The following is a 9,660-nucleotide window of genomic DNA, read 5'->3' as shown; positions in this document are numbered from 1 at the left end:
TGCCTGGGAATGCCATGGCAGTGGTTGGCTCTCCACAGGGGGTGGCACCAATCTGCAATGGATGACAGTTTGCTTCTGGCCGGGCGGGTGTGGGGTGGATTAGTGGAGATGTGCTGGTAACGCTCTGCTCTCTATTAGCCAGTGGGCAATTGCACACACTGTGGTTCGAGGAGTCTTCTATGTTGACCCTCCCCTCCTGCTCTCCCCTTGCCAACAATGGCACCTTCTCTCTCCTGTGGGTCCAGATCCTCTGCCAGGTTCCCTCTATTTGGGCTTTCCAATCCCCAGCCATTCACATATTGCTCCCTCCACCCAAGGTAAACTGCTTATCTAATCCCTTAGGCTCTCTCCATGCCTCCCACACCAGCATGCTCCCAGGGACTGACCTCTGGAGCCTAGGACTTGGTGCCCAGCCCCCACCGGAGCATCTCTATCTTTGGTGTCTCTGTGTGTGGTTCAGATGGTCTGTGCAGCTCTCACTCTGCTTCCCAGGTTTCAGACATGCTGCTGTGTTTTTCTTGGAGTCTTGGAGATCCCTCCGACTTGGCTGACCTTTCCATTGGTTAGGCGATTTTCCAGGGTATGTGTTCCCTTTCTCCTTCAGAGCTCCCTCTCAGGAGTGCTAGTCCAGTCCTGATTCCCCTTCCCTCTCTCTCTTTGTTTCCTGTTGTCCTACCCAGTTATGTCAAGAGATTCTTACCGTTTTGGGAGGTCTCAGTTCTTCTGCCAGCGTTCCGTGGCTGCTCTGTTTGAGTTGTTTTAAGTGTAGTTGTGTTTATTTGTATTGTGATGATGGAAAGGGCAAGTGTGTCCCAGTACTCTCCCACCATCTTGCCTCCCTGAAATTGCATCCTTCTGTATCTTTCTTTGTGGCCTTCCCTTCAAAGTCTACTTTGTTTGCCATGGTTAGCACAACTCCTGTCTTCCTCTCTTGTCCGTTGACATGAAATATCTTTTCCCATTCCCTCATGTCAGTCTGCTTGAGGTCATTGCTCTGAAGTGAGTCATTGTAGACAGCAGCTTGTATGTTTTTGCTTTTTTATCCAATCTGACACTCTGTGTCTATTGATCAGAGTATTCAGTCCATTGGCATTTAAGGTAATTCTTGAGAAAGATGTATTTATTGCCACTTTCCCCGTGTTTTTCAGTTGATGCTCTGTATCTCCTTTGTTCCTTTTCTGTTGTTTGGTTTGGGTTGGATGATTTCCATTTATTGTATGCTTGTGTACTTTTCTTTTTGGTTTTATGTGAATGTAATGTTTGGTTTTGAGTTGTGGTTTCCCTGTTTTTTAAGTATGCTAAACTCTCCCTATATCTGCTAGCTTTAGCCTGGTATTCATATAGGCTTGAACACATTTTATTTAAAAATAGGAGTCTATATTTTCTTCCTTTCCTTACCTACCTTCTATGATTTTGAAGTTCTTTATTAATATCTTCATGTGTGTCCTTTAGTTGTCCCTTGAGTTTATGGTCACTATTACAGTAGGTATGTATGTAGTTATGTATTTATTAATTTATTAGTTCTGTATTCTGACTTATTTAAGTGATTACTTTCCCCTTGGGATTTCTTCCACCCTATTTCTTACTACTTATGTTATGCTATTTTATTTTATTTTTTATTTTATTTTATATTTTATTTTACTTTATATTTTATTTTTCTATGTTAATTTACTTTTCTTAGGGAAGCCCTTGCATTGTTTCCTTAAGAATGGCTTTAATGTTGATGTACTCTGTTAGGTTTTGTTTGTTGAAGAAATTCTCAATTTCCACTTCTATTTTAAATGATATTCAAAAATAAATACATACACAAAGTAATGATACATTTGCTGTGTAGAGTATTCTAGGCTGCAGATTTCTCCTTTTGGAAAGTTGAGTATATCTTGCTACTTTCGTCAGGCCTGTAGTGGTTCTGTAGAGAAATCCTGTGTTTAGGGAGGTCCCTTATAATTAAGGATTTGTATCTCTCTTGCTACCTTTAGAATGCTCTCTCCATCTTCGCCTTTTGCCATTTTTATTGCAACATGTCTTGGTGTGGGCATATTTGGGTTCAAAGTGTTGGGGGCCTTCTGCGATTACTGCATCTCGATATCTCTTTCCTAGAGTTTGGAAAGTTTGAGGCATAATTATTTCCAATATATTTTCAATCATCTCTTCTTTTTCTTCTCCTTCTTGAATGCCTTTTATGCATAGATTGGCATGCTTTATATTATCGCATAGATCTCTTATATTGCTTTTGTGTTTTTTCATTTGTCTTTCTGTCTGCTGTGCTGATTGGGTAATTTCCATCATTCTATCTTCCAAGTCACTAATTCATTCCTCTGCACTAGTCATCCTGCTCTTTAACTCAGTTTGGGTCTCTGCAAATGAATTTTCTATTTTTTTTCTATTTTTCCTTATATGTTGTAGTTCCCTCTAAAGTAATCTGCACTAATGTTTTTATCTGCTCTTAACTCCTTGATAATCAGCCTTCATTTTTTCAGTATTTCCACTACTTCCCTTTTGAACTCAATGCCTCTCAGCCTCCAAAGTTCTGTTTCCTTGTTTGCTGCTTCCCATGAATTCTCCCGTCCCTTGCCTGGGAGTTATTCCTGAGCTTCTTCACCTTGCCCATGTTTTTCTTTTCCTGTCAGTTTGGGGAAGCCAAAATACACTTGGAGGCTTACAGCTATGCAAGGGTAACTCCTTGTATTCTTTGGGTGGTTACCCTGTATTTTTGGGCATGGGTGTTTGTATATTTGCTGCTTCTTTCTTTGGTGTGAGCAGGCTATCATGCCAAGGGTGCTGAGTGTATTTGCTGGGAGAAGGCAGCAAGGGATAGTGCTGGTTATTGATGGGATCTTAGCAGCAGCAAGGACTTGCAGGAAGGTGATGCAGGTAACTCCTAGTTTCAAGGTTGAGGGGGTGATAATGAGCTTCATGCACAATGATAAGCTACCTGGAGCATTTGGTAGTGGCAGCAGTAGGGTGTGTGTGTATTCCCAGAGTAGTGAGAGCAAAAACAGGCAGTGTTTGGTCACAATGACCTCGGTGGTGCCCTGGGAGATGATTAGGGCCACAAGTGGTAGCAGGCCATGCCCACCTCTGGAGTCAGAGGTAACTATGGTGGTTTGCCTCACAACTGTAGATGCTGGGAAGAAGCACCCTGTCCCTCTTAGCCCACACAGGAGGTGCTGCACCTGCTGCTCCTAGTTGCAGGGCCTTGGCAAAGGACAGTTTCCAAGCATCTGGGTGCTATCTGGAGCATCTGGCAGTGACAGCTGCAGGGCCAGTATGATCCTAGGGGTGTGAGAGCAACAGTTGTTGGTGCTCAATTGCGGCACCATCTCTGTTTTCTGACCTCTTAGGTGACTGTGGTCACAGGCTGTGACCTGCGGCTTCTGAGAGGAATACTTTGGTTTGACCCTGGTGCCTGTAGAGTACACAAGAGGCACCACATTTCACTTAGCCCCTGCTGTACTAAGCCTGCACCAGAGGTGCCTGGCTGCCTCTAGCCTGCCCAAGATGAATCCAGGGTGCTGTAGCCCAAGCAAGTGGCTTCTTGCCACCCATAGCCTGCATCAGGAGCAACCTGCCCTCGGAGAGCCTGTGCACATGTGAGCAGGGAGATTTCTTTGGGGCTCACCCCTCCTCCCCTTGCCCTCCCCAACAATAGTGCCTTGCTTTTGTAGACAAAGAGAAGTACTTTCTTTTATTTATTTATTTATTTATTTATTTATTTATTTATTTATTTTATTTTCCCACTGTACAGCAAGGGGGTCAGGTTATCCTTACATGTATATATTACAATTACAGTTTTACCCCCACCCGTTGTTCTGTTGCAACATGAGTATCTAGACATAGTTCTCAATGCTATTCAGCAGGATCTCCTTGTAAATCTATTCTAAGTTCTGTCTGATAAGCCCAAGCTCCGGATCCCTCCCCCCCCCCTCCCAACAGGCAACCACAAGAAGTACTTTCAACTCCAAGAAACATTGTAACATGACTGCTGGTAGGACTGAAAACAATTTTTCTGAATGTGGCTCCAGAAAGGTGGCGAAACAGAAACATGAAGCTGCCAAGTCAGACAGATTCTGCATCTTCAACGGATTTGTTAACCATGCTAAGGTTTGGCATTAAAGACCAGCATAATTATTTAAGCCTCTCTTTGTGGAAAGCAAGAACGCAACTTATAAGTGTGCAGCAGGAAATATAACGGGGAGGAAATAAAGGCACACCTAACCCGGAGAGTTTGAGCATTTTAAAACAATAATGATACCCCCTCGTTTTTTGTTTGTTTGTTTGTTTGTTTGTTTGGTAAATGTTTCATTCGAAACTACCACCATGTGCTGATGGTGATGCAATCGCTGATTATGTCATTGGCCTTCATTATTGCAGTTATGGTGCACTTATGGACATGGGTCCTGGGGAAGCTAAACTATGCTGTAGTTTGGAGTATGAAATGTATTTTCTAACTTATGCTTATCTTTTTCTTTTTGTCTTTATAGGGCCATACATTTGGCATATGGAGGATCCCAGGCTAGGGGTCAAACCAGAGCTGTGTCTGCTGGCCTAAAACAGCCATAGCAATGCTGGAACTGAGCAACATCTGCACTTTGATCACAGCTCATGGCAACTCTGCGTCTTTAAAACCCCCTGAGTGAGGCCAGGGGTTGAAGCCACTTCCTCATCAGCACTAGTTCGGTTCGTTCACTTCTTAGCCATGGTGGGAACCCCATGAAATTTATTTATTTATTTTTGTAATGAAGACAATCTTGTCAGGTAAGATCCAAGTTCACTTTGAAATAACAGAGTATAATGCAGCTGAGAAAATGCTACATAAAGAATATGTATTTTCCCTTTCAAAACTGAACTTCATCTGCCCCTCTTTCCCTACCATCTTAATTTAGGCATCCATTCAATACAACCTGGACTATTTCAGAAATCACTTAACTCCCACTGTCTTTTTCCTTAGTTGCATTTTCTTTTTTGAAACCGTTATCATCAAGGAGGCATGTCAAATATTCCTGTCTAACTACCAAAATTTTCAAATATGGAAAAACCACAAAACAATCTGGCATTGAAAACCACTAAAAAGACAAAAGGACAACTAACAATGGGAGAAAATTGTTTCCGACCATGCAACTAAAAAGGGATTAATCTCTAAAATATAAAAACACCTTATACAATTCAACCACAAAAAAGCCAACAACCCAATGGAATAGGGGGCAAAAGACCTGCATAGACATTCCACGAAAGAATATATATACAGATGGTCAGAAAGCACATAAAAAATTCTAAACATCATTGTTTCTTAGGGAAGTGAAAATACAAACTACTATGAGGTACCTTTCTCACCTGTCAGAATGGCCATCCTTAACAAGTCCACACATAAAAAAATGCTGGAGAGGGTGTGGAGAAAAGGAAACTCTCCTACACTGATGAAAGGAATGTCAATTGTTACAACCATTATGGAAACCACCATGGAAATACTTCAGAAAAGTAAGTATAGAACTAGTACCTGACCGACCCAGAAATCCCACTCTTGGGCATACAGCTGGAAAAAAACGTCCCTTGAAAAAGACACAAGCACATGTATGTTCATTGCATCACTGTCCACAAGAGCCAAGACAGGGAAATAACCTAAATGTCCATTGAGAAGATTGGACTAAGATGTGGTGTGTATGTGTTCCATATACACACACATACACACAATGGAACCCCGACTCAGCCATAAAAAAGAACAAAGTAATGCCATTTGCAGCAACATGGCTGGAATTAGAGAAGATCATGCTAAGTGAAGTTACTCAGAAAGAGGAAGGCGAATACAATACGATATCACATATGTGTGGACTGTAACAGATGGCACAAGTGGAACTTTCCACCTGAACGAAACTCATGAATGTGGACAACAGTGTTTGGGTTGCCAAAGGGGAGGCGGCAGGATTGTGATGGACTGGAAATCGGGGGTTAGAAAAGGTGCAAAGTATTGCATGTGGAGTGGGTATGCAATGAGATCATGCTGTAAATCAATGGGAACTACATCTAGTCACTTTTGATGGAGCACAACGGAGGGTTATGTGAAAAAAAAAAGGATACGTACGTGTATGGGTGTGGGTCTTGGGTGGTTGGGGTGGTGTGTGCCTGGGTCACTTTGCTCAACAGTAGAAACTTGACAGAACATGGGAAACAAGCTATGATAGAAAAAATAAACATCATTTTAGAAAAAGAAACACAGCCCTTAATTGTTTCATAAATGAAGTAATTGCAACTATGAAGATGAACATATATGTTTATTTTTGAAATAAAGGAATTGCAGGAAATTGTTGACATTTGCAAGCATAAATGTTCATCTTCACTATCCTGCAGAATCTATAGACCGTTGATAGGTCAAAATTAGGATGGTGTTCAAATAATGAAGAGGATGGAGGTGTTGGCCTTGAGAGAGAGGCAGCAGAGGTATCAGTGGCCATTGGCAATGGGAACCACGGATGGTTGGTTGGTTGAGGGTTAGACAAAGGGCCCTCTCTTGGTGGTATATTCTGATATCTGGTTGGAAAAGGGGACGGCTTCACCGTCATTCCAAAATAACCACTCGGGAAGGGAGAAATAAGGTGGTACTGAGACATGGAAGTGGTAGTTGTAATGAAATTCACAAGGTGGCCACTTGCTGGAGAGTAGCTGCTTTGTGACTGCGTATGAAACGTGGTCAACTGATTTAAAGTAGCATGTTGAGCCACAACAGTTTGTCCTGTGGTCTGGCTGATGCTGATGATGTAGAAGAAACGTCACTTCTCACGGGGGTAGTTGTATTAGAAATTCTCTGGCTGGTAGAAGGCCTTCTTACTAAAGGCACATGTAAATTTGTGGAGGTTGAAAATGCATTTTCTCCACGAGTTTCTGCTTCAAAATCAGAATTATGATTATCCACCGTACGCCCTGTTCTAGAGTGCTTCTTGCTGCAACCTTGAAGTAAAGAAGCCGATACTGGAGAAACATTTTTATACGTGACTCTTCTTTTCCTCCTTACCAACAGTTGAGGACAGCCTCATTTAAAGTTTGGATTATGGTAGAACTGCAGCTAAAACCAAGGAGAAATTTATTTAATGGTATTTGAAACAAGGAGACGAGGAGACAGAAACCATAATATCTGACTCTTTGCATCATATGGAGTTAATATCATGAGACAATACACGTCCATTGCTAATATTTTCAAAAATGTTCTTAGTGGTCACAGCCAACTATTGCCCTCAAGGAAAAATGTCTGGTATATTTACATTAATAGTATTAGGCTCTGTGGCCTGCATTTTTTGAGGTTCATTGACAAGCCTCAAGGAGGCTAGGACAATGATTTATCATCCCAAATATTTTATGACCAAGCCATCCTCAATTTAAAAATGTTGAGCATGGATGTTCCTGTCGTGGCACAGTGGTTAACGCATCTGCCTTGGAACCATGGGTTTGCGGGTTTGATTCCTGGCCTTGCTCAGTGGGTTAAGGATCTGGTGTTGCCGTGAGCTATGGTGTACTTTGTAGATGTGGCTTGGATCCCACGTTGCTGTGACTCTGGCGTAGGACGGGGGCTATAGCTCCAATTCAACCCCTGGCCTGGGAACCACCATATGCCATGGGAGTGGCTCAGGAAATGGCAAAAAGACAAAAAATAATCATCATAATAAAAATGGAACAGTACTTCATCCCACTTTCAAGGTCTACTTTGACCCTATATGGATGAACATATTTGCACATGTCCAAAGAAAATCTTATACACTCCCTCTATAAGTAGTAACTGGAAATTTCTTAATGCCATGATCCAAGCACAGACTTCATTTTCTTCTGCCAGAAAGTCAGCTAGTGAGGCACATCTTTGAAAATTCCTTTGCAACTTATTAAATGCATAGGGGTTAAGCTGTCAAACTCAGCTTTTCATACTCTCAGTTTCAAATATTCTGAACGGACCCTTTCTCTCCAGAACTTCTTTCTTGACGCGTTCTTCATTAATCACTATCAAGGTTCCATTTGCTTCCCACCAAGTGGACTTAAAGTGATCACTTTCAGCAGTTTTCCAAAGTTTTCTGGGAAAGGGCAGAGGAAGAAAATCATCGTCTTCATCTGGTTCAGAGGCACACAATGTGCGACATGGCTATTTTATCAGGGAGCCTTCAGACAAAGCCCGAAAAGCCGTTTCTTCAATCTGAGACCTCAAGTCCAAGTCCCCAGTGATTGAGTTATCACACCATGGAGATGTAAGGGAGGATTCTGAACCAGTTGGTGCATCTTTAGGAGACACAAGTTGAATTTCTGAAGGAGCATGTGCCATCTCAGATTAGTTTCTCTGCAGCTACTCTTCTCAACAGCATGCTTTTTGAACTCTGCAGTTTTAAATGCTGCTTTGGTAAGCCTACAGAGATAAAATCGCCCATGCATCACAATGGTTGCTAAGCTAAGTAGCTGTCAGATGACAGGTCTCCTAGCAATCGGAGCCTAACCTTCAGTCAGTGCTTACTTTCCTATGAAATTGGTCCAGTTAACATAAAATATGAGCTCCTTACTTAAACAGTAACCCCCCTAACAAAAGTGAGGTCAGCAAAATCCCATTCCAATGGAATCTTTTTAATAAATAAGAAAACCCATCACATAAATAAATCCATTTCATCCCAGAAGTAAACATAAATTCCCTATTATAAACATACACATTTGGTGCCTGTTATTAAGGCCTGGAAAATGGGACCAAAAAAACCAGTAAAGTGAAACATATGGTATGTATCACTTCCCAGTTTATAACTAGAATCTATGCCGCATCTGTATTCAGAAAAATCTTAGCCAGGATTTCCCTAGCAGCTAGCTTGTTAAGAATCTGTTGTTGTCACCGCTGTGATCTGGGTTCAATCCCTGGCCTGGGAAATTCTGCATGCTCCAGGTGCAGTCCATAAAATAAAAATTAAAAAAAAGAAATAAAGGAAACAAACACACACACACACAAAAACACAACCTTTATCACTAAGCAAGACACGGAAGATCCCTGGGCACCAAGCAAAATATCTATAGCCATGGAGATATAGAAAGAGGGATAAATGCTGTGGTTAGGAGAGGAAATTTTGGGAAGCACCATCCAAAGGGATATGAGATTTCCTTGTGGATTGAGGCCAATATTTCACAACTGGAGAAGTGATGGGTGTACAACATTCTGAAGATAATATATGCCATTGCATTGAATACATTAAAATTCATACACAATGTTTTCACATTGTTAAAAACTGACAGTGATTTGCTATCACTAATTTTAGCACATAGAGTTTTCTGTGTATCCTACGTAAGTAGTCTGTGTGTTAAACAATATTCCTAATATTTTCTCCTTTGGATGGCTGAGAGAGGAATTCACAAGGCCAATTGGTATTCACTAGGGCATCAGAAAGTGAGGGTCTGAGCTCTAGATGGCATCAGCCTTAACTGCAAGGAGGTGTTAGGCTTACAAAGCACCTGTGGTGGGAATCCGTGGATGAAGTCCATGCTGGGAACTGGTTGCAGGGACAATGAAGAAGGAGGAGAAGGTCAAAGGAAGTGTAACGGCTCGAGTCCCATGATGTAGAGCAGTTACTCCCTGTAAGAGGTTAAGCTCTGCAGGCAGTTGTTTCCCACAGGTCATTGTTTCTTGCTGCCCAACTTGAGCATCCACATACTGGG

The 9,660-nt window shown here is 41.8% G+C and overlaps 1 pseudogene; it reads right to left on the bottom strand.

Moving 5' to 3' along the window:
* Positions 1–6,269: 6,269 nt before the first annotated feature.
* Positions 6,270–8,296, bottom strand: LOC146394377 (heat shock transcription factor, Y-linked-like; annotated as a pseudogene).
* Between the last annotated feature and the right edge of the window lie 1,364 nt (positions 8,297–9,660).

Source organism: Sus scrofa, chromosome Y, assembly GCF_054392235.1.
Source record: "Sus scrofa isolate SSC_HxYL_T2T_F1_AM1 chromosome Y, Sscrofa_HxYL_maternal_Yorkshire_Landrace_v2.0, whole genome shotgun sequence".
Lineage (NCBI taxonomy): Eukaryota > Metazoa > Chordata > Mammalia > Artiodactyla > Suidae > Sus > Sus scrofa.
The sequence above is the reverse complement of the archived record's forward strand: the minus strand, read 5'-3'. Positions and strand labels throughout refer to the sequence as shown.